Source organism: Triturus cristatus, chromosome 2_1 (genome assembly GCF_964204655.1).
Source record: "Triturus cristatus chromosome 2_1, aTriCri1.1, whole genome shotgun sequence".
Lineage (NCBI taxonomy): Eukaryota > Metazoa > Chordata > Amphibia > Caudata > Salamandridae > Triturus > Triturus cristatus.
The window spans coordinates 860,620,931-860,644,753 of NC_140581.1; the positions used below are offsets into that span (position 1 = coordinate 860,620,931).

Here is a 23,823-nt window from a genome sequence, read left to right on the forward strand (position 1 = left end):
GTCGAAATCCGAGAGCACAACTTGGGAACAGTGCTTGCACTGACACGTATGTTCTGCCGATGCTCTCTTCCCCTGTTTTTCTGACTGCTAAGGGCACTTATTTTGTATGTTATGAACGCGCATATACATGGTTACCCCGTGATTTCTCGGGTACCTGTTATATTGCGAACCTTTTACCACCGACTTTCACTGTCGCCTCAGATTATCACAAAACTAGAGTTGTGAGAGGCGTTATTAGCAAAGAGGATACTGCCGGTCAAGAAGCAGGAGACTTCTTTAAGGGTTTCTTGCCGTTTTGGGGACCTATGGTTAATAGCAGGAACCTAAGACAGTTGACACGTGTAGTTGAGTCGACTGCTAATATTACTGCAAGTGCCCTTGGTAATCTGACAGCTGAACTTCAGGCGGATAGACTCATGACGTTGCAGAACCGTATGGTTCTAGATGTTGTTCTCGCAGATAGAGGTGGTGTGTGTAAAGTTATCCATTCGAGTTGTTGCATTTTTATTCCTGACAATGCTCCAACTGTCTACCAAGCCATCTCGAAGTTGCACAAGATTTCCGAGTCCATACACGTGGACGAAGGTAATTGGACGCTTCTAGGATGGTTTTGGGGCCTGATGTCAACTTGGGGTTGGAAGATTCTGATGATCGTAGGGGTCGTTGTAACGTTTCTGTTCACGTGTTGTCTTTGTGTACAGTGTGGTCCTGCCTTATGTGGCCTATGTGCTACAACGTGTATAAGACGGCCATCTGTTACCAAGGAAACGTTGATGAATAGAATGATGTTCCAGCAGCAACTGAACGATCTGATGAATATTGAAATAGATTCCGATCTTGACTAGTGCTTGCCTACATGAGGGCAAAAGGAGCGTCTGAGGTTCCGTGTGGGACGGAACGACACTTTTGAGTGGTGACGAATATGGATGAGTTGGGTATCTACGAACCGCAAATGACGAGTATAGTGGGTGTACGCAGTTTCGCTACGCAACCACGTATGGTTCGTCTTATTTTCGGGTTTGTTTATCTGAACCCTCGGGTTCCATTTTAGATACGGCATCCATTTTGTTTCTTGCCCTCAAGTAGCCAGCGAACGGACTTTGTCCGCTTCGTGACCCTGGGACTCCCAAGCTTACACGAGGGACACGTGTTCCTTTGAGTATGACTTTTATGACGAGGGAAATGACACGACGAAGGCAGATGGCCCCGCTCAAGGCTCATCTTGCCGTGCCGGTCTATTGTTTCAGTCATGCATACATTAGACACGGGGTCTCTGATCCCGTTATCAAGTTTCCTTTATTACCCCCGACACTCTTCTTTAACCTGGTGTGCATCCTTGTCCTTTCTTTGCATCTGTTTTTGTCCTATCTCCTAATGGGTTTATGGTCAGGATGGAATGTGTTTTATTGCAGAGAAGATATGTTTTTACAGTTGGGAACTGGCAATACTGTTGTAGTTATGTTCCGGCCTCCTGAAACATGAACGCGACCCTTTTGAAGTTTATTGTGGGAACTGAGTTGTAATCTTTGTTCACCATACTGTTCTATGGGAAAAACGTGTATAAAAGGAGCGATCCACTTTTGCAAATTGAAGCAGTCTCCGAGAACCTACACGCTGTGTACTTCTTGTGACCTCTGTATCCCTGCAGTAAATAAACGCTGATCTCTGACGTCGCTGGAAGTGTCCCGTGTCTCTGTGTTTGGTACGCCAGAACAGGTAACCCACGAAGGTTTCAGGTGTTGTTTCCTGGCACCGCTGGGTCTTAGAATAACCCAGTCCTTCACTCTTAACCCCCTTTATTCTCCCGATGTAGGCAGCAGTAGAACGAAAGCACCAGCTGGCAGAGTTATATATTTATATGGCGCGAACTCGCCCGGAAGTTATTGGAGCGCTTTACATAACCCCGTATTTACATTACACATTCAGGCACGGGGAGATTTGGAGCGCCCCGCATGAGTGCCGGCTACGTTACACATTCAAGCACGGGGAAGGATGTGGACGCGACCCCGAGGGACGAACTCTGGCTTCCAGCACAAAAGTCGTCAGTGTAGCCGACGGACAAAGTAATGATATAGCGTGAACTCGCCCGGAAGGTATTGGAGCGCTTTACATAGCACCGTATTTACCTTACACATTTCGGCACGGGGAGATTTGTAGCGCTTTACATGAGCGCCGGTCACGTTACACATTCAGGCACGGGGAAGGATGTGGATGCTACCCCGAGGGACGAACTCCGGTCTCCAGCACAAAAGTCGGCAGTCTAGCCGACGGACAAAGCAATGATATAGCGTGAACTCGACCGGAAGGTGTTGGAGCGCGCCACATAGCACCGTTTTTTCATTACACATCTCGGCACGGGGAGATTAGTAGCGCCTTACATGAGCGCCGGTTACGTCACCCATTCAGGCACGGGGAAGGATGTGGACGCGACCCCGAGGGACGAACTCTGGATTCCAGCACACGGCGAGGCAGAAAACAGGCACACAGGCAGCATCTGAATACAGAGAGGCTTACTCCCAGAAGAAAACAAGCACACCACTGCCTTTCTCAGAGGTGAAAGCAGAAATGCCTCGGAGAAAGGCAGCGGCGTTTTCGGATTCGGGGGGCGTGTTTTTCTTGAACAACACGCCCAGAGAAAAATCGACAAAAAACACGCCCCCGAATCGCAAAATGACGGGGCTTGTTTGGAGAGACAAGCCTCTTCTCCAATGGCTGACCAGCATTTAAGAGGCCAGCCAATGGAGAACAGGAGACAAGAGGGGCGGGTTCAAGCCCCTCTTCTCCAAGTCATTAAATCTCGCAAGCGAGACTGCGCATGCGCAGCCTTCGCTAGCCGAGACCTAAAAACGATGGTTCCAGCTAGGAAAATAGATTTGACACTCCTTACTGCTTGTAAACAGAAACGGGGAGAGGCCGTGCCCGATTTCTTTACTCGCTTTGAGGAAGTTTCCTCTAATGTATGTAATAGCCCTATTCTTCCTGTCCTTAAAAGGGGGGATGAAATACAGGATACAAGTTTATCAATTTATGATTGATTTGAGAAAAAAGTAACAAGATAGTAGTCCCTCAATATCCCGTTGTTTCTCAGGTAAAGTTAATACACCTATGGGATTTTCTGACATCCCCGTTCAAAGCCCTATTTCACAACAACTTAATGTTAGTACAAGGGTCTCCAACATTTTCTGTGACAAAAGTTACTAGTAATGTAAAATGAGCACCCCATTCAAGAGTATCAGCAGTGATCACATTGGTGCATTAGGCAGGGTTTTCAGCAGTAATGAAAAAAAAAACCAAGGCTTTGACAATTTAAACTGAAGAGCTGCATGTGGAGTGCATGCAAACCATAGCTAAAATACCACTTTCACCAAGGTATAAAAATGAGTAATAAACCTCTCCAACTGAAATAATAGTTTTAAACACATTTTTAAAATGTTACCTATTTTCTCTGTAGGCATCAGTTTATGAGTTGTGAAAATATAAAAGAGATGTTGTTTTGAATGCCAAAGTTTTATTTTTTCAAATACAGGTTGGACCGTCCACTGGTAAGCTACTCGTTGGAGACATAGCAATACAGCAGAAGGTTTGAAACAAGTTACAGTGAAATCATTGCATCACTTAGTATCCTTGGGACATAAAGTATCTCTTTTTCAATAACAGTATTATCAACAGAAGATTACCTAATTAGGTCTCTCGTGTCAAAGGGAGGAGGGGGTGAGACGATACAACAACATAGGATATAATTGGGGCAGAACTTGCAGAAACCACTGACTCAATCTAATATCTAGGAGTTTATTACCAAATTTTTCATAAATTGCAAACCCCCTGCTTGCCTTATCATTAAGGCACGTATGCATGCCGTTTTCTTTGGACTAATCAGTGTGAAGCTGTCTTTTTGCAATTTAGAAATGCTTTATGTAATGCTCCTGCTTTAGGTAAAACTTGATTATTACAAATTTTTGCATGTAAAATATGGTTGCAACTTGGCACGGTCCCATGTAAGAAGGAATAGGTCATGTGCATATTTCTCCTCCACATTGGACCCCACTGCGATAAAGCAATCTGAAGTGTATATTTAAGGTCACAATTTGAACAATTATAGTACCACATTTAGTGGATATCTAAAAAAAATATTCAGACCCAGCACCTGACCAGTGCAATATTAACAGGGTATGAGTTGATACTTTTTGCTCCAAAATATCACTCTGAAATGCTGTAACATTTTGAATCCACCCACTGTACTACCCCTCTTGGAGTCCCAACAAGATGAGAAGCATGATTGCATATTTTATTACTGAGAAGGAGACTAAGGGACGGGCAGACCTGACACATATCCCTATATCTGATCCACCAGGGGAACTGTCTGTGGATGGTGCATGTTACAAACTACCTGATGGCTCTAGTACAGCGGCTTATACAGTTACTCCCTTGAAATCTGTGGCTGAGTTATGTAAAATACAACAAATGTCAACGCAATTTGTGAAGCTGACAGCTTTGACTAGAGCTTGTGAATCAAGTAAAGATTTGACTGTAAATATCAATATATATATATCTTTGGAGATGCCCCCTCATTCGGATGACTTTGAAGGGAAAAAAAAAAAAAAAAGGTTTTATTTTGCATGGTGATAAGATACAGTTTGGGGAATGAACAGTAAAGATACTGGATATCTTGATGTTACCAAAAAGAGCTGCTATTGTTAAATATTTTGTCCACAAGAAAATTATAGATGAGGTAATATAGGGAAATACTTTTGCCAATGAAACAGCTAATCGATCAGCCTATTTAGAGTATAGTTTAATGTATATTGTAGGGACAGTTAGATGGACCCTAGAAGTGACTATGTTTAATCAAACTCTAGATTTCATTAGGGAAGTACAGGAAGAAGCTACGGAGGAAGAGAAGGAACAACGTAAAAAATATAGGTGCCAGGATGCAACAGGATGTTGGATAGATCTGTCAGGAAAGCAAAGATGAATGCTTCCAAATTATTATGTGAATGTTATTGTTATCATGGCCCACAGTTCAACCCATATCAGTGCTAAAGGAATAGTGGCCAGGTCAGATCATGTATGGTTCAATAATCTGATTCCCAGGGTGGCAGAGTTCTATGTCAAGAAGTGCATGATGTGCCATACTTATAGCACAGGAAAAGGTACCCCATTTCAACAGGATATTTTGCACCCCCAGATCTGCCCTTTGAAGGTCTTGCAACCAGTTGAGGTGGTTATGGGGAGGTCAGCAAATGTATAGGGTGTACCAAGATAAAGAACAATCTGACATTGAAGTTACCATTCTTGTTGATTACTGTATTGACTAAAGATCTGCATTTGATCCATTCACAGGTGAAGGCCAGTCTCTCTCCCAGTCTTAAAGGTCCAGGTCACAAGCCGAGGCCTAGAGACGGTGTCTTTACCCAACAGTTTCAGAGGCCAGTGCATGTTTTCTTCGCCATCCAGACTGCTGTTAAGCGCACAGGGCACAGGCACCAGCTCCATGCCAGTGATGTAGAGAAAGAAGCGCCACTCCCTTTGCCATATGATCAGTGGATAACAAGTGGAATACCTGAATATAAACAGATCTCTCAGCAAGTGCCTTTTGGAGATGCTGATCTTTTTTTTTTTTAAATGGTGAAGTGGTGTCATTGGAATAATAACTTGCTGCCATCATGCCTGACCCAGATGAACAGATTCTGTTTGAACATCCTGACATTGTTCAGCCCTGAAACAAAGTGTGGCCAAGGACCGAAAAGAACTATAGACTTTGATTGAAGAAACTATCTCTGGAGAGATTGCAACCCATGCTGGTGGTCAAGACCGCCAACGTCCGGACCAGTACATAAGCTTGCAAGTGAGGCTTTGAAGCAAAAGACACTTGGGACTTAATACTCTCTGATAGTGTAGTGAGGAAATTTTGGGAGAATTGAGACTACGTTGCTCTGTTTCTGGCTGATCGTTACGCTACTCTTTGTTATCTTGGCAATCAAACAACAAATACTACACTAAGAGGAAGGAAGGTTAAGAAACATACAGGTTGGATATAAAAGATCAGTATAGGGAATAGTGTTAGGTGTTCTTCTGAAATAGGTATTTGTATATAGATTACGTTGAAATAGGTAGAGTTGTCGGTCATTAAGGCCCTTTAGGAAGGTGCCCGCTAAAAGCTGACAGTTTTGGATTAGAAAGAGAAAAATAGGGATATTTGTATGTTTTCCATTATTAGTATTGGAATTTTTCTTTGGGTCTATATTTGAGGCTTAAAACATATTAGCTGTTCATAGACTAGTGCCCCCTACTTCTACCGCATCTGAACATTATCACTTCACCTTGTCCTCTCTTAAGGATTCACACTGTCAAATACATAAAACGCCCTTAATGTTAATTGAGCCACACAAAAGCTTCATCAAATAACTGCAGAATTACACCAGGAAAATGGAACATGGATTTGGTCAGAATGGTTTTGAGGTATTGTTTCTGCTTGGGGCTGGTCATAATTAAAGGGAATAGTGATTATAGGAGCCATCTTTCTCACTTGCTGTTGCTGCATTCAGCATGCCCCTGTGGCATGTACAGCTTATATAGATACCTGTAACAGTATCAAGCCTTCCCCAATTAATGTTCATGAATTAAGTAGAGAAATGATGATATAATTTGAAATTGATGAAATAATGAAAATGTATATATGTACCTTCCTTATGTATTCAGCACAGCTGAAAAGGAAGGACTGTGAAACCTTAAAATCTGAATCTCTCATTTTCTTAATTTAGCTGTGCTTCATTCATACTCACCTTTGATCTGTTTTAAGCCTGATTCTGTCCCTGACGCTACCTGCATAAACATTAGGTCACAAAGCTAAAGTTGAGACATTGTAGGCTGCGTAAACATGCAGAGTCAGCTTGCTCAGAGATTTTCAGGCAATAGTTAATCCTTAAGTAAAGTCTACTCAGAATAGCACATTTTGTTGTTCAGCCTTAAAACGTAGAAATTGCACAAAACACCGAGGCTGTCAGATTCTTGCCTTAGCTCATTTGTGTGTTCTTTCCAAAGTTCTATTTACCTCTGGGCGTTCCTTGTTTGTCATCTTCCCTATAAAAACCCATGTAGCTATTATTCAAGTGTGCTCCTTTCCTTAAGAAACTCCATGGTGCTCGTTGGATGGAGACGCATTCTGAATGCTTAATAAATTACCTATGGTTTGTACTTCGCTCCACTGTTGATTCCTCCTTACTTGATAAGAACCAGTGGCGAAGTGGTGATCCCTGCACCAGCAGGTTATTAATCTGCTCCACAAAAACCGAACAATCGCGTCAAGCCAGGCGCAGTTGCACCAGACCCACAGAACATGGTTACAACACCAACTACCCCGATGGAGATCTCTCCACAATACCAAGTCGTGACTATGCCTAGGACAACAGACACTTGAAGTAGCACGCAGCGCAAGTGTCACACCGTCTCTTCGCACGGAATCGAGTACTACCAAACATATCCTTTTTACCTAATCTGTCGGGGAGACGTAAGAGGGCGGGAAGGGGGGGGAAACTAACAGACTTCGGCACTGTAAACAACGCAATAGCACCTCGGCACTCTTGGTTTAAATATTCCCATTCATGTATAGTAGAACATATGTTTCAATTTCTGATCAATTTTACAACTCACAGGAAGAATAACTACAAATTTTCATTTATTTTCTATCCAGAAAAGGTTGTCACTCCAAAAGGTGAAAAATAAAGATACAATATGCAACATAAACCAATTTTAAACATGAAGATCTCGATTTCAAATCCTCTTGATTGACATATAGGGATGGCAGCCGACACGCGTTTCATTACTAATGTAACTTCTTCAAGGCTTCTATTCTTTACCAATTGTAAACTTGAAATGAGAAGAGAGAATTGTTGTACCAATTACAAGTCCTGTTAATCCAGATTGCCGGTCTATTCATACATTGAAGGGTATCCACATCCCGTTGTAGTGGACCCTGAACACAATAAAACAAGCCTCCAGTATCGGGCAGATATTCAGGAAGTTCTCGTATGTAGTTTGTTCCTTTTCTCAAAACAGCAAGCGAGAAAAGGTTTCCAAGGACAAGTCCATAACATATAGGATGAATAGAATACACTGAGCTTCAAATTCGATCTATGAAGGTATAAAGAAACTGTAGTGCAATCCTCCTAAATTAGTATATAGAGGAATATAGGCTGTTGTATGCCCTTTCAATAAGTCATGGGTATGCATGTGCTATGTCTCGCCTCGGATTCCGGCGGTCCAGCCGTATACCGGTGTCTCTTCTTAGGTCCAAGGGCACGGCAAAGAGCCTGTAGAATGACTGTAAAGATGGACTCTTGGGAATGGCAAAACACAGAACAGTAACTAACAACTCCGAGGGAGACGGATCGGCGACCCTGTCGTTGCACGTTCAGCATATGATGTTTTTATGTAGGGGGGAGGGTGGGGAGGGGGGGTGCGATGCCACTATTTTCTTCTCTTTTTTTTCTCTTGTCGCTGTCGTCTACTCTATTTTCACTTCCTATCACATTTCCTTACAAGAAGGTACACTTTGACCCGAATAATACTCAGAAGCGGTAGACCTAACACTGGGGCATGCACAGGACAGACACCCGCCCTACACCAGAAAACTGGGACTAACAGGAGGGGAGGAAACACAACAAATGAGCTGGGGGCACAGATTAGGTTTACCAGAGTTTCCCCACCATAAATAATGGCACCCACCAACAAGCTTAACCTGGCGTCTGATCTAAAGGTAGTATCCCTCAATGTCAAGGGGCTCAACCACCCCGTCAAGAGGAAGAAGATACTCTACTACCTTGCTAAGAGTAAGGGGGATGTGGTCCTAATACAAGAAACCAAACTATCCCTGGATGATGTCAAACTAGTGAAAGCCAACTGGATATCGCAGGTGGCGTGCTCACCGGCAGAAGGGAAGAAACGTGGGGTAATTACAATGATATCTAAAAACTCCAACCTAACAATAGGATCACATTATCACGACGAGGTAGGAAGACTCTTGATAACACACTTGAGAAGGGGGGAGGAGCTCATTCATGTTGCCAACATTTATGCCCTAACATAGACGATCCCGCATTCTGGGAGGGGGTATCGCACAAACTTGATAGCCTCCCACAGGACGACCTTACAGTGGTGGCAGGGGACTTTAACATTCCTTTGGATCATATGCTCGACAGACAATCACTCTGCCACTCCCAACCCACAAGCGCACACTCCACGCTAAAGAACATCTGCGCCAAATTCAACCTCAAAGACCCATGGCGACTCCAGCACCCGGACACCAGAGACTACACCTTCTACTCCAACCCGCACAACTCATACAGCAGGGTAGATTACATATTAATCTCAGGCCCACACACACACACCTGATAGAGCATACTGACATAGCGCCTAGGCTAGTGTCAGACCACTCATGCATCAGCCTAAAGCTGAGCGGGTGCCACAACGAAGACATCCCCCGAAGGTGGCGTTTTAACAGCAACGTCTTGGCTGACCCAGAAAACAAAAAAAAGATTGAGGCCATAAAAGAATACCTTACACACAACGATACACAGGAGACTGTCCCCACTACCTTATGGGATGCACTCAAGGTGACAGAGGCACAATAATCGAAATTAAGTCCAAAATTAACAACTGAGCCAGCTCGAGCAGGACATCAAAAATTTAGAAACTGCCCACACCAGAGCCACGCACGATATTAGAACCCTAACGGACCTAACCAGAAAAAAGTACGAATATAACAAAATCCTGAGTGAGAGGGCCGGACTGTGGGTCAACAAATACAAGGCCATTAACCTTTGCAAGGCTAACAGAGCGGGGAAACTACTAGCCTCCTACCTAAAGCACAAACGCAACCAATTTACCATCTCATCCATCACTGATTCACACAACAATACCCACACAAGGCACAAAGACATCCTAAAATCCTTCCAAGAGTTTTACCAGGAACTCTATAAAAATGACCAATCCCTAGACCTGGAGGCGTGCACAATATACCTTAACAGACTCGGCATCCCTAAGCAAACTAATGTAGAAGCACAGAGATTAGGGCAAGAAATTAGTACGGCCGAGATTGAAATGGCGGTCAAATCTATGAAGGACAACAAAGCCCCAGGCCCAGATGGGTACACAGCCACTTTTTACAAGTCCTTTCTTGATCGCCTGAAACCCACCATGAAAAGGGTGCTCAACCATTGTGCTGCGAATGGGCTGGTATCACAATCCATGTCCGAGGCCAACATAATTGTAATCCCAAAGGAAGGCAGGGATGAACTGCTACCCAACAATTACAGACCCATATCCTTAATTAATGTGGACTGCAAAATATACGCAAAAATCCTGGCAACAAGACTAAACCCCGTCCTACCCAGTCTAATAAGCAACTCACAAGTAGGCTTCCTAAAGACCCGTATGTCTAATGACAATACAAGACTCCTCTGCCACATCCTAGATCGCACCGCTAAACTGGCAGAGCCAGCTGTGGCTATCACCCTAGATGCAGAGAAGGCCTTCGACCGAGTTTCATGGGCCTTCCTGGAGCAATGCATGCATTCATTCAACCTAGGGGAAGGGTACATACGGAAGGTGTTGGCACTGTACGGGGATCCAAGAGCACGCATTGTCATTAATGGCTCACTCTCCGAACCACTCACATTACAATACAGCACTAGACAGGGCTGCCCTCTGTCACCCTCACTCTTCCTGCTAGCCTTGGAACCCCTGATTAGTGACATCAAGACTAACACGGAAATAAAGGGGATCAAGATTAATGACGTGGAAATAAAACTAGCCGCCTACGCGGACGACATTCTTATTGTGACAGAGCAACCCAAGACCTCTATTGAGGCCCTGATAGAAACCATAGAGACATACTCAGGACATTCAGGATATAAACTCAACAGGGACAAATCAAAATGCAAACCCCTCAACATCCACACCACTAGGGACAACCTAGGGGGGTTGGGACTGGACTGGCAAACAGGGTTCATCAAATATCTAGGGATCTACTTTGGTAATAACCTCAGGACCACACTACACCAAAATGAGAAGCTATTGATAAAACAAAGAAACTCTTGAAGTCCTGGTCCCCCAAATTTATAACCTGGTGGGGCAGAATAGAAACGATCAAGATGATGATCACCCCAATGATCAATTATCTGCTGAGCATGTTACCACTTCTACTTACGGATGACTTCCACTGCAAAGTGGATAACCGGATTAGTAAATTCCTATGGCGGGGAAAAAGGCACGTATAAGTATAAAAAATCTAAGGCTAGATAAAAAACTGGGAGGGCTAAACCTAGCAGACTATAGAACCTTCCAAACCGCTTTCCTAGCAAAACAAGGGGCCTGCTGGATGTCACACCCTCAAGGGTACATGCCGGTATGGCTACTAGTCGAGCGAGCCATACTAAACAACCTCAACCCACTGGTACTGTTAACAGCTAACAAACACACACACGCCTCCAGCCAAATCTTCAAAAACACAAAAATTGCCCTACTCAAAATAGACAAGAAAATGGAGAACAGCGTAAAGAACTCGAAACGGGAGTCTCTTTGGGCCAACAGCAAGATCAAATACAACGGGAAATGCCTGTCCCTTGACACATGGATGGAGAAAGGCATCTCCTACCCAGCCCAACTAGAGGAGGCGGGCCATCCCATCACGTTTACCACACTAATAGACAGACATAAGCTACCGGACACGGAGTTCTACAAATTCCTAAAAATCAAAACATCCCTAACAAAAGCCAAACTATCACCAACCAACCCGTCAATTATGCAGTATATGGTGAAAATCAACAGAATAGGTCATCAAGTATTGCACCTTTACAAACTTCTACGCCCAAGCTCCACCAAACTTAACGATAAGTCAACTAACTACTGGGTAAAACAAGGCAATATCTAACTAAATGAGCAACAGCTAGCTTTGCTTTGGGCCTCCCCCTCACGTAATAAAATCTCCCCAGTACTATCCCAAACAAAATTTTGGCTACTCCACAAGACTTACTGGATCCCTGCTCGGTTAGCCTTACTAGGCCTCAGAGAAAACGACCTATGCTGGAACTGCGCCAACGAAAAGGGGGATCTAGCACATCTTATCTTCTATTGCCCAAAACTCAAAACATTCTGGGGAAAAATCTTTGATTTCATAAAAAAGGTGCTGCGATGTACACTAAATCCAGAATTCTCTTCCCTCACCACCGCATTTATGTCCACAGGACTTGCCTCACAGCATGACAGGGATCTGCTAGGCCTCCTGCTGACCGCGGTAGTGAAAATGGTCCTGTCCAATTGGAAGGATACTGCTAACACATCATACAAAGGCTGGGTCAACTGGGTGACGTACCTCAGAGGCGCAGATAGCACTACCCTGCAAAACCCAACCTGGAGACCAGCTACTAGGGAGATGTGGAAGTCGCTCGACACTTATCTGGACTCCTATGAACCCCCGTGAGGCCACTTGGGGGTGTCGGTTTTCACACAAGGCTACAACCCAGACTAGGCTCACTGCTATAGAATACTTCTTGTATCCTATCTCCACCCTTTCTTTTCTATCCTCTCTCTTTCTATCATCCTATTCATAATTTCCCAGCAAGTCCATGTAAAGGGGTTCAGCTAAACACGTATACCAAGTACCTGTAACTACTGCAACACCAGCCACGTTTGGCTAGTACCTCGTAACGGAAATGCTAATGGACTGGTTTATAAAAATTATAAATAATAAAATACTTGAAATAATTTTTTTTTTTTTAAATTAGCTTATGTGAAACTGCAAAAAGAATTATCTTTTTTCTCCAGAATTTTATATAGATCAAACTTGACCCGAGGGTATCAGGTAGCAGGTATCGGAGCGCTTTACGTGAGCACCAGTTGCCTTATGTAAGCGATGTATTAAGCGATTTGCCCAAAATCATGTTGAGCTTCGCTGCCGAGACTCAAACCCTGTTCCCCAGCTTTGAGATCGACAGCCCTAGACGTTAGGCCACATCCTCTCTTTGTAAAGAATCCTTTGTGTTGGGGTTGAAGCTACGCTGCCAGATGGGCTGGGCTAAGTATTGAATAGAGCAGTAGGTCTCAATATCTGAGCCCGCTCTAGGCGCTACATTACTACAGAGACCTCAAGGCTCAATCATTAAGTGCGAGACTCGCACATTAGGAGGTCGGGGTGGGCTCTCACAGGATGCTCAGTGCCACACCTGCAAAGATGGGCCAGAAGTTGAACTAGAAATGCAACTCTTAAGAGCGGCTGTGCACAGAGCACCTCATGGAAGCTACAAGTGTTTTAAAAGGCACTTCCATCATAATGGAAGAAGCCCTCCCAACAACCCCTTCAGTAGACGGGAGGAATTATAGCACATTATAGTAGTAATGCACTACATTTGAAGGCGGGAGTCTACTTTAGTGAGGTTACCTGCTGTTTTAGTTATTTTATTTCACCAGTCATTTCTTATGTTATCATTGATCAAGTTTATTAGACATTACTTTCTAAGATGTCATCAAATATGCTCATCATTCAAACTACTACATATACTCAAACCATGAGACCTCTGACGGACTATGCTGATCACCTCCCAGAGTGTGTTGAAGGGGCTGCGGTATATAGCCGAGGTCCATCTCGTTTGCACCAGAAAAAATGTCCACAAGCCTTCACAAATCTCTCCTGGGAGTCTGGTCTTTCCACAAGGATGGCAAATCACAAGGTCCCGTTGATACTCCTATGTCTGCTACAATAGCTCTTTGGCAGTACAGAGCTCAGGCCGGAGTGTGACCACTTCCTGAATCAACAAGAATGGAGATGGGTTATTTCCCAATGGTCAAGGTCTCCTAAAGCACCTGTCTGTGTAAGCCTAATCAACAGAGCTCAATGAGTATCAACCCTCTTAACCCTCAAACCCTCTCTCCACCATGGTGAGGGACCTATAAATAATAATTTCTTTTTAACCCTTTCGCTGCGGCGGGAATTCCGCCGCAGCGCTGGGGGGTGCGGGGGGGCAGCGCGGTGGCGCTGTGCTCATGACGGAGCCGCTCCGTCATGAGCCACGGTTGAGCTGCCCTCATGACGGAACGGTTCCGTCATGACTCCGCCCATTTGCGTTGTCCCCCCGCACAGGCGGGGAAACAGCGCCGCGTAGGCGGAGCGGCCGCCAACGGCCGTGACATGACGGAACCGTTCCGTCATGAGCACACGGCCACCGTGGCTCATGACGGAGCGGCTCCGTCATGAGCGGGGAAGGGGTTAAAAACTACTGAGCCGCTGGTGTCAGATGCCGTGTCTTTACTAAGTGTGGGCTGCGGGGGCAACATGAAGGAAGGGCATTGCCAATCCTAGTGACTGGCAATGCAACCTCAACTAAATCCACTGCGCATGACTGGTTGGACAGGTATCGGACTGCGGCCAACCTGACATGCGCACTTTAGGCCTCAAACATATGTTCTGTTAAAGAGCTGAGGGGAATACAGAAGAGCCTCCCTGGTCTCCTTTGGAGCGTTGGGTTTATGACCCACCCAATCTTTGCTTTGCTCTCATGCAGTTTTTAATATAAAGCGCATGAGAGCAAAGCCTGGATTGGTGCAGGGCAGGGGTGCTTACAAGACTGCACAGGGTGGGATGATTAAAGGGCAGTACCGTCACTGTGTTTTTTAAAACTTTAAATCCAGAGTGATTGGTCACGCTTCCAGCATGTTGATGCAATGACAGTGCCAGTTGCAGCGTTGTGCATGAAGGGAGTGGAAGTCGCCTCTTGTGAAATTCATCCTGCAGGCCCATTACTCCACGTACGTCGTAAGTGCACCCCTTAATCTAAGTTCCAGTTCCCGTTATGCATACTTTCATTTGAGGCGATGCATGTACAAAGATATAAATGTCTTGCAAAAGGAGTGGGTCAGCATTCGATGCTCGCTTCTATTGGGAGGGGAGCATGCTGCTGCTTTGCATAGCAGTCTTGCACCTTGATTGATATGCTAAATAAAAGCATGGAGGCTTCCATGTGTTTCCTATAATCTCTCCAGCAAAAGGTAAGAGTGAAAGAGAGAGCTATACAGCATAGACCTCACAAGTGCTCTTGACTCGTTACCGGCCGGCCTGCTGTTTGTGGCCATCCAGGTCTGTGCTTGGAGGACTTAGCGCCACGTCATGATTTTGAGGATTCCTAGGGGAGAGTAAAGAAAAGCAGCTGGTTTGGCCTTTTGTGTTCGTTACTATCCGGGCTTCAGCTACTGTCAGCAGCAGGTTCTAAGGCCCAATCCACACCACTTGCACTTTACTATCCATCAGTATGTGGCAAAGCATACACCGCATTGCTTTCCACTAGAAGTCCACTGTTTGTGTAATGGGCACTAGCTTACTGTTCCAGTCTCATTTTGTGGCGAATATGTTGAGTCATTTGCTGGCAGTAGAGTCCCAAGTGTGCTGATGCAAATTGCAATGTTGCTTATGTAAGGCGAAACATTTCTACATGTTAAAGAATTTTACTTCACATGTCAAATATTTTCAAGGCTCGGATAGTGCAGGGGCAGAGACTTGCAGTTTTAAATTTCCCACTGCACTACACGGAGAGGAACATTTAATCACTGGGTGGCGAAGAGAAGGACATGGCCAATAAACAATGATCCTAGGGTCAGTGGTGTTCTCCTATTGGCAGGCACTGCTTGATATTTTGGGCAAACCACAATGCAGTGCTGTATACTTAGGATCTTTTTCGCAAACGTTTTGGGGAAAAAGTGAGTAATTTGCTCACTAGAGATTACTCCCACGTTTGTAACTACATTTCTTTTTAGGCTGAGCCTGCAGGCAGCGCTCATGCGCTGCTGTCGCTAGTCGATCTACATTATTTATAGCAACAAAAAAGAAATACAAATCTAAAGGAGGACATTTTAGCCCCACCATTACTTACAATTAGATGGGATCTTTATCACTTTTTTTTTACTGCCGCCTAAGTAAGCAGAGCGTGTGACAAGTCAATTCCTGTTCTCATGGTGCGGAGTTTGGGCCAAGTACTAATTAAAGTTGATTTGTGTCCATCGGCTGCTTGAGCTGTGATTGAGTTACTACTTTTATTTTTTTGCGAACCCAACTCAAAAGGTATTGGTGCAACGTATATGAGCGCCAATTACTGTACGCAAATCCACATTAATTTTTTAAAATTTTTGTCAAGGGGAGATTATTTTCCTAAAGCCTGGTGTATACGGATTTCGCATCATAAATGTGTTTTGCTTTAACAAGAGGCCTAGGATTAGGGTGACCAGAAGTCCCGATTTCTCCGGACCACACCAGTTTTTTAACTTGTTTCCCGACGTCCCGGTACTTTTATTAAAATTAAATACACATCCCGGTTTTAAGCAAATGTTCAGCTGAGCATTACCACTGCAAGAAAAACACGTTTCACTGGGTTACATCCCAATCAGACCCTCTCACATGCTGTGTGATACTAAGGAAGGCATCCCTTAATATGCACTGCTCTTGAATTTCTCAATTCCTGTCTTAGGGCCTGATTACGACTTTGGTGTGGCGGGCCGCCATCCCGCACCTGCGCTGCCAAAGCTCACCCCCGGCCTCCTGCCAGGTTACAAGTATTTTCAGGTCTTGCCTGAGCCAGCGCATGCACTGCTCTGGAGAGACATTTAGTGAGTGGGCTTTTAAAAGTCCAACCACAGCTTTTTCGGTGGCATGGAGCGTGCGCTTACGCACACATGCACGAGCGGAGGCGCCATCTGGCTTTCCTCTCTCGTCATTGTGCGCGCACACCACTCACCACAGCTGCTTTCACTTTTGCCGTAGCGCGCGCGTGCACCACTCACATGTTTTTTTAAAAATTTCTGTTTAGCGCGCGCGTGCGCACACAACTCCCAGGCTTGTTTCTATTTCTTTTCAGAAAAGGAGGCCTAGAAATCTCAAAGGCTACATCATTAACCCAAAGAATTGTACTTATTATAAGTAGATGCAGACTGGAATGTTTTGGATTACCGCAAGCCATACTTTGTTTGCTCAACTTAAAGCAAAAGTTTCTACACACAGAGGCAAGGCAGCAGGAGTCCATCACAAACACGGAACCAGCAGCACTGCAGGAGTTTCTTAAGCATAGCAAACAGCACTGACAGATAACCTCACGAACAGGAAGAAGGCTAAAAATCATCGTCACACAGACACACAACATAGGGTAGTGCTGTGCAATCTTTCCTGACACAGCTATATCATTTAAACAACAAAAGAGTGACAAGGGGATAGGGAGCAAAAAAGAGGCACGGGCAAAAACCAAAAATATTTGTTAAAAGAACCCTCACTCACCAACCTAGTTGGTGACATGCTTCATCATCGGGTTCCCACCAGAGAGGCCGAATGCCTCTCTGGTGTGCTGCGACGCCTGTGTTACAGCGGAGCGGGTTTCTGGTTGTGAAGGGGAGTGAGATTAAAAGGTAAATGATTTTAACCAATGACAAGTTTATTCTTGGCAAATCAAAAACCAATAAAAACGTGAATTGGGCAAGGTCTGGCCAGTGATGTTGACCAGGGCTTGACCAATTTTTAGGTCGACATGTTTCTGCTTATGGTGCCTAATCGGCTAAGCTTTCATCAGGACCAAGGGAGTCCCCACGGCGGTATGCACACTCTAAGGCGCACCCTAACCTGTGGAGATCAAATGGTAAAACTCACGGTTTTACCCGGGAGCCTCCTATTTATCCGGGGCTCAGAAAGTCTGAAATAGAAATAAGACAGACAAACCACATATAAAGAAACATACATAGACAAAACATTGTTGGATTGCAGTTTTTTTTAGAAAAGTGCTTGAGTGAACAAACATTAAATGGAACCGTGCTGTACAGCGAGAGTGGGTGTCTTGGTAGCAATATTAGCTAGCAAGACCGCAGTACGAGTGATTATTCGTTGTATCTAACTTGTGAAAAAGTGGACTGGTATTCACAAGACAAAAAACACTATTTGTGTCTAATTACGATTACTTCAAGTGATGTCAGCACTATTGACAAGGTGCAATCGTAGTGGCTAATTGGCCGGAGTGAATGTCAAACATATAGCGAACTCGTGAAGTGGCAGGCATGCTAAAAACAAGCGTCTGTGGTGTTTGCCAGGCGCCGTTGCTCCAAAGCATGTCTAACATTAAAAAATAGCTGCATGAAAGAACCAAAAAGCCCTCTTACTTATGCTGTTGTTGTAACTAACATCATGGGTCCGGGAGGGGGGTAGTGGGCTATAGTATCTGGCGAGATAAAAAAGCAGATCGTAACTGTTATCATCTGCTTTTGGAATGAAATTTGGAAGGAACCTAATGCGGTGTCTTAGCGGTTCGTCAACTTACTTCCATGCTCGCACACTCCCGCGATCAACCTCGATCTGTCCTCCTCGGCCCGGATCTAGGTAATTGTGCGGGGACTACGGAAGTAAATACTTCCTGGTTCTAATCACGTGATGGTTTCCAAGTACGTATAAACCAATGGGGCGGGTGAATCCGAATGCGGAAAATGCCTTGCCATTGGTTATGTCCTCGTGATTAGTACAGAAGGAGGGGCGGGTAATGACGAGTGTAAGCGTTGGATTCCTATTGGCTCTCCCCAAGAATAGGAGGTTCTTTTGGGTTGGTGCGTTTTATCTGTCAAATGCTACCATTAGAGGCATATACTATCGATGTCTGATCCCCGGTTGTGAATTCTTATGTGCATATGCGAGTGATGCAGATAAACACTCTTTTCTTGATGTTAATATACCCTGGTTGGTATATATCGCATCGTGCGGAAAATCTATGGGCAGCATAAACGGAGGAGTTGGTGTAAATATGGTAATTTATGCTGGCAAAACACACAGAATGCAGTGTGTGCTTAAAAGAACTACACGGAGGCTACTAAGGAGTTGATGTCATGTATGATGGAATCAATTTTTCAATATGGAACCCCATGGAATATTATCATTCAGTCCTTGGAGATGAGTAGATAAGCGGTGAACCGCTATATCATAACAAAGAAGCTGTGCATAGTTACCTCAAAAAGAACCGTGCAACAAATGCTGTAGAAGTGCAAGCTTTTATCACAAATGTGTAGAACTTGTACATCATGGGTAGCAGCGGTGCAAGCTTCCTTAGCTTAAAGAACATATACATCAGAAGGAGCATACAGCAGAAGCCATAGCGTCAGCTTCCTTCACTTTTACAATCCTTCACTTTTATAACGGGTGCAGCGTGGGCAACGGCAGGGTGGGTCCGACATGAAAACATGCACTCAGAGCAGGTACAGCCCGGAAGCAGCAGCTCAAACCTCGCGTGCACACCAGCTGCGCTTGCAGCAGCCGCGCAAGCAATCTGTTGACAGCCTCGGCTGCAAGGCAGGCGTGCGCACACCCTTGCAGCCCCCACTCTCTCTGTTGGGAGCCCTGATATACTGCAATGTCCTTTTCCAAACAGCTGTTTTCATGCTCAGCACGGCGGCATGAACGCCTTCCTTGGCAAACACCCTGGATAGAGTGACTGGGGATATGCCAGCGGGCCTGCTGCTCCCGGGGCCACGATGAAAGTTTACAGGGCAGGAAATTCCTCTAAATCAGGGATATTTAAGCCTGTGAACAATTCCGATTAGAGAGCACTTTTCCGGTGGCTTTTTCGCTCTCTCAGAGCACCGCTCCACTTGCTATACGGGTTCACTTCTTTCTCAGATTCACACGTGTGTTTTTCTGCCACCTACTGGATGGTCGTAAAACAGCCTTATAAAAAAAGCTGCACATTTCTATCCTATCGGCATCGTTAACAGGAAAGGCCCCAAAAGGCTCCATATATTATGCAATTCTTCACCCTCCACTTGAAGCAGCATAGCGTCAGTCCACAAACCCTCAAAAGTTCTTAAAGCGGCTCTGAAAATACCACTGGCCTCCTTCAGCTCTGAAAAGTGAACAATATACTGAAAAGAGCAATCTAAGCTGCACTCATCTTGTCTTTGTGTTTTTCGTTTTTGCAAGGCAAGGCAAGACTTCTTGTTAGCTTACAGTTGGCTTAAAGTACGGTGACCAGACGTCCTGGATTTCCTGGGACAGTCTAGGTTTTCAAGGATTGACCTTGCGTCCTGACACATTTCAATAAATTAACAAGCATTTGCAATGCAATAGATCTCGCATTTGCGAGAGTTTGAGCTATTGGCATAGTAAATGATGATGCTTTTTATTTATGTGTTTGGAAAACTTGTAAATGCGAACTCAACTCCCGAGCTTGTTTTCACGCACGCACGCACCACTCGCGTGCTTGTTTTCCTGATGCTCTGCTCCGCAGTGCCCTTTTCAAGAGCGTCTCTCCTCGTTTGGCAGTGTAATCTCCTGGTGTCAGGACTCGAGTAGCGTCTCCTTTAACGACTGATGCCCCGGCGGACTCTCTCCTTGTGATGTCATAAGCCTCTGTCTCCTCCCTGTCTCTCTGTAGTGGTTGTTTACCTCTCTGGTGGTGATGTATTTTTTATCGTTTCTGCATCCCTGGCTGTCTCGCTCCTTTTGGGTATATATATGCTCTCCGTCTTTCCTCCTTTTGTCTCTTCTGCTGCTGCCCTGTCTCTCTCTTCTTTGTTTACCCGTATCAGAACAGTCTATTCCACAAGGGTTCCGTTGCCTCTCTTCTTTCCTGGGTATCCTTATCTTCCTCCGAGGGTGTCTCTTTCGTAATCATTCGCTATTACCGTACATCTGTAGCCAGGGTACCTCTTTCCTTCTGGCCAGATGTCTCTTGCTGACTGGGTTCACGGCGTCTCATTTGCTATCCTTTTAAGCCCCACCTGGAGGTCTATTTCCTTTGAAGCAGCTAACCTCCAGCTGACCTACTTTCGTCCGTTGCGCTCTCACTGCCGTTCAGCTGTTGCTATGAACCCCTTGTGATCCTGGCCCTTCGTCTCTTCTGCGATGGCTATTGTCCGGGCTGTCTCTGGTCTGCCTGTGGTTTGCTTCTGCAATGGCTGCTGCCCTCCCTCCCAGTGTCTCTGATATCCTTCAGCGCAGCCGGTGCCGTTAAGGACACATTCGTTAATTGGGAGATTGTCTGTTGCCCAGAATCGGAGGTTGTTGAGGTGACACCGAGATTGGAATCCAGTTCAGCAGCTCCGAAGCATTAAAACATGCAGGAAGAAGTTGCCAGCATTGCAAAAACAAACAAAACCTCAGACATTTTTAATCAGTTATTTTTTTAATAAGGTTGTTCAGCTATACATAATGTCTTCTTGGTTATATATAAGGTAACAAAAATACCTATAACACTTTTTTATTAGAAGATATCAACATGCTGGACAGTAGCCACATTGCTGTACAACATAACTTAAACACATTGGCATAGCAATAGCTCCGGCTAAAAACGTATAAGGGCCAAAAAGCGAGACCTATTGGCTATGCCAATGCTTGTTGTAATCTGGCAGGTAGCCCTTTGGCGTTCCCACGGTGGTATGTATGAAAAAAGCACCACAATGAGAACATCAAAGGCTATTCCTGCATGGCATGGACTGGTAAGTCCAGGCCGTGCTGTAGCATACAGGGGGGCATACCCCTGCATGTATCTCCTAACCCAGCGGCCTTTTTCTCCCTGCCTCACCTTCCACTGCGGGCTCACCACAGCAGCACCGTCAAGTATTTTGCGGCCTCAGAACTACCGTGCCACCAACGGGGATCATGGATCCCTGGCGGTTGCAGCAGTCCCCTAATGATTTGATCGCCATACTCGTAATGCGGGGGTCAGACCACTGGTGCGGCTGTCCATGACTGCCATCGCACTTCCACCACAGGACCGCAGAACTCATAATCAGGCCCTAAGACAAGTGTTAGCAGCCCAAACTTGACATGTGGCACAGCACTTTTAGTTTATCTTCGTTTATCAAACTGTTGTATGTTCAAGAAACCTCTACATAGGTATATTTTTGTTTGCCTACATGCAAAGTAGGATATATATATATTTGCATGCAGCAGTTGACAACAGGTCAGCATCTCCAAAATACCCTGGAACCCAAGCATAAGCTTTTTTTTACTCAGCAGTTTGTTGTCATTTGTCTACGCTAAAATACCAAGATTTAAAGTGAACCACAAAATGTACCCTAATTTTTTTACACTGTATTTAACATGAAAACACTGATTTTGATGAATAAACTGTATTCTCTGGCTCGTTTTACATGTGAAGTATGTGTGGTAATGTCTCTGAAACTTGCCAATGCTCTACAGCAGTGGTAAAATGCATCAGCAAAGTCAATAGGTCCCAAAGGCGAGACCTATTGGCTTTGCCAATGCTTGTTTGGTATTCTCAACAAGGTGCAGGAGCGGACAAGGTAAGCTATAACAGTCTCAGATTTGTTTTATTACTCAGTGGCTTATGTATATACACATGCAGAATCAATACCGGTGTAAAATTCTAATTGTGTAAATTGAATGCACATGTAAAATTGTAAACTCTTATTATATCTACTCCCGTGTGGATCTGAGGTGTTCCCTACACATTCCCACTCCCTGAAAATGTGGTTAAACTCCTGCAAATAACTGGAATACACTTGCTTGCATTTGCATGGTGAAATGCTATCTAGAAATTGTAGATACATTGATAAAAACCTACAAAACACTCAACGTTTGTAAGTGGACTAATCCAGAAAAGCCCACAAATTGTCCTGTAACACTAGACTTCGTTTCGAAAAACTTTATTCGATTCAAGTGAATCATAAAAGTACATAGTTAAAATGATAAAACTAAGCTTAAAACATTCCATACAGCATTTTAGACAAACTATATCTATACAGCATATAAGATTTCGAAACATAATATTCTACAAGATCCACCATTTTCTATATCAATCCAAAGATATCAGGATAAATTTATAACCTATAATTACTTGGAGCCCCTTTTTCCCTATCGCAATTCATATATTTTCCTGATTAAAAAAGTGGTTCTAATAAAATTTAACAGAGCACAACAAGTGACGGCATTGGAAAAAGATCGTAAATGATTAAAACCATCCTGGTATGAGCAAGGGGAAATTTCCCTCAGGATATGCCTAATAAAATCTGCCCTTATGTCTTTATATAAAGTGCAAAACAGCATAAAGTGCATTGTGTTTTGTGCGGCTAAATTATTACATGGGCAGGAAGTCAGTCTCTCACACCAACTCATCTGATTGGGAAAAGCCACAAGAAAGTGCAGTGTGCAGAGACTAAATCTGGTCAGAAGGAAGCGCGATTGTGTAGGAGTACTAAAAGATAGATAGAATTGTTGGAGGTTTAGCAGCCTAAGGGTTGAAGTTTCATCATCCATGTTGGGTGTTCTTAGCGCATTATAAAAGGCATTTTTAATAATTAATTTTATATTGGATTGTATACCATCAGGGCTTTCATAGTAATTTCCCAGGCCGATCTTATTAAAAGCATTTTTAACATAGCAAAGCCAGGGAATGGACGATACATTTTCCAAGCTTAAACAATCCCTTATAATCGCTCTGGTAAATGATAATTCCTCCAAAGATCACATTTTCCCCCCATAAGATCAAGGGGGCAATTTTAACTCTATCTTCAACATAATCCAATCCCAGTTCAGAGTGACAACATTTTGTGGGAGAGCCGATGAGAACCATCAAAAATATTTTTATAAACTTATTTTCCAAAATGTGTAACTGCCTGTTTTTTTGACTTCCCCATACTCCTGCCCCATAGGTTGTGACTGACCGGCATTTTGATTTATATAGTATAAGAATTTCTGCCACTGGCTTATGTCCCATTTTGGCCGCAAAGCGAAACAAGCCCTCTATATTTCTAGGAGTCTGTTGTGCCCTAGTCTCAATCGAGTGGTCCCAATTCAATTTA

At 44.3% G+C, this 23,823-nt stretch overlaps 1 protein-coding gene and 1 long non-coding RNA gene across 2 annotated transcripts in view; one reads left to right on the forward strand and one right to left on the reverse strand.

Moving 5' to 3' along the window:
- LOC146865987 (uncharacterized) overlaps positions 1-7,495 on the forward strand; it is a 248,711-nt gene extending 241,216 nt beyond the window's left edge. The window contains exon 4 of the long non-coding RNA XR_014970365.1: positions 5,341-7,495. This is a non-coding gene — a long non-coding RNA (uncharacterized LOC146865987). The remainder of the gene's footprint in view (positions 1-5,340) is intronic.
- Positions 1-23,823, reverse strand: part of KANK1 (KN motif and ankyrin repeat domains 1) — a 634,838-nt gene that overhangs the window by 436,058 nt on the left and 174,957 nt on the right. The gene's annotated exons all lie outside the window — the stretch shown is intronic.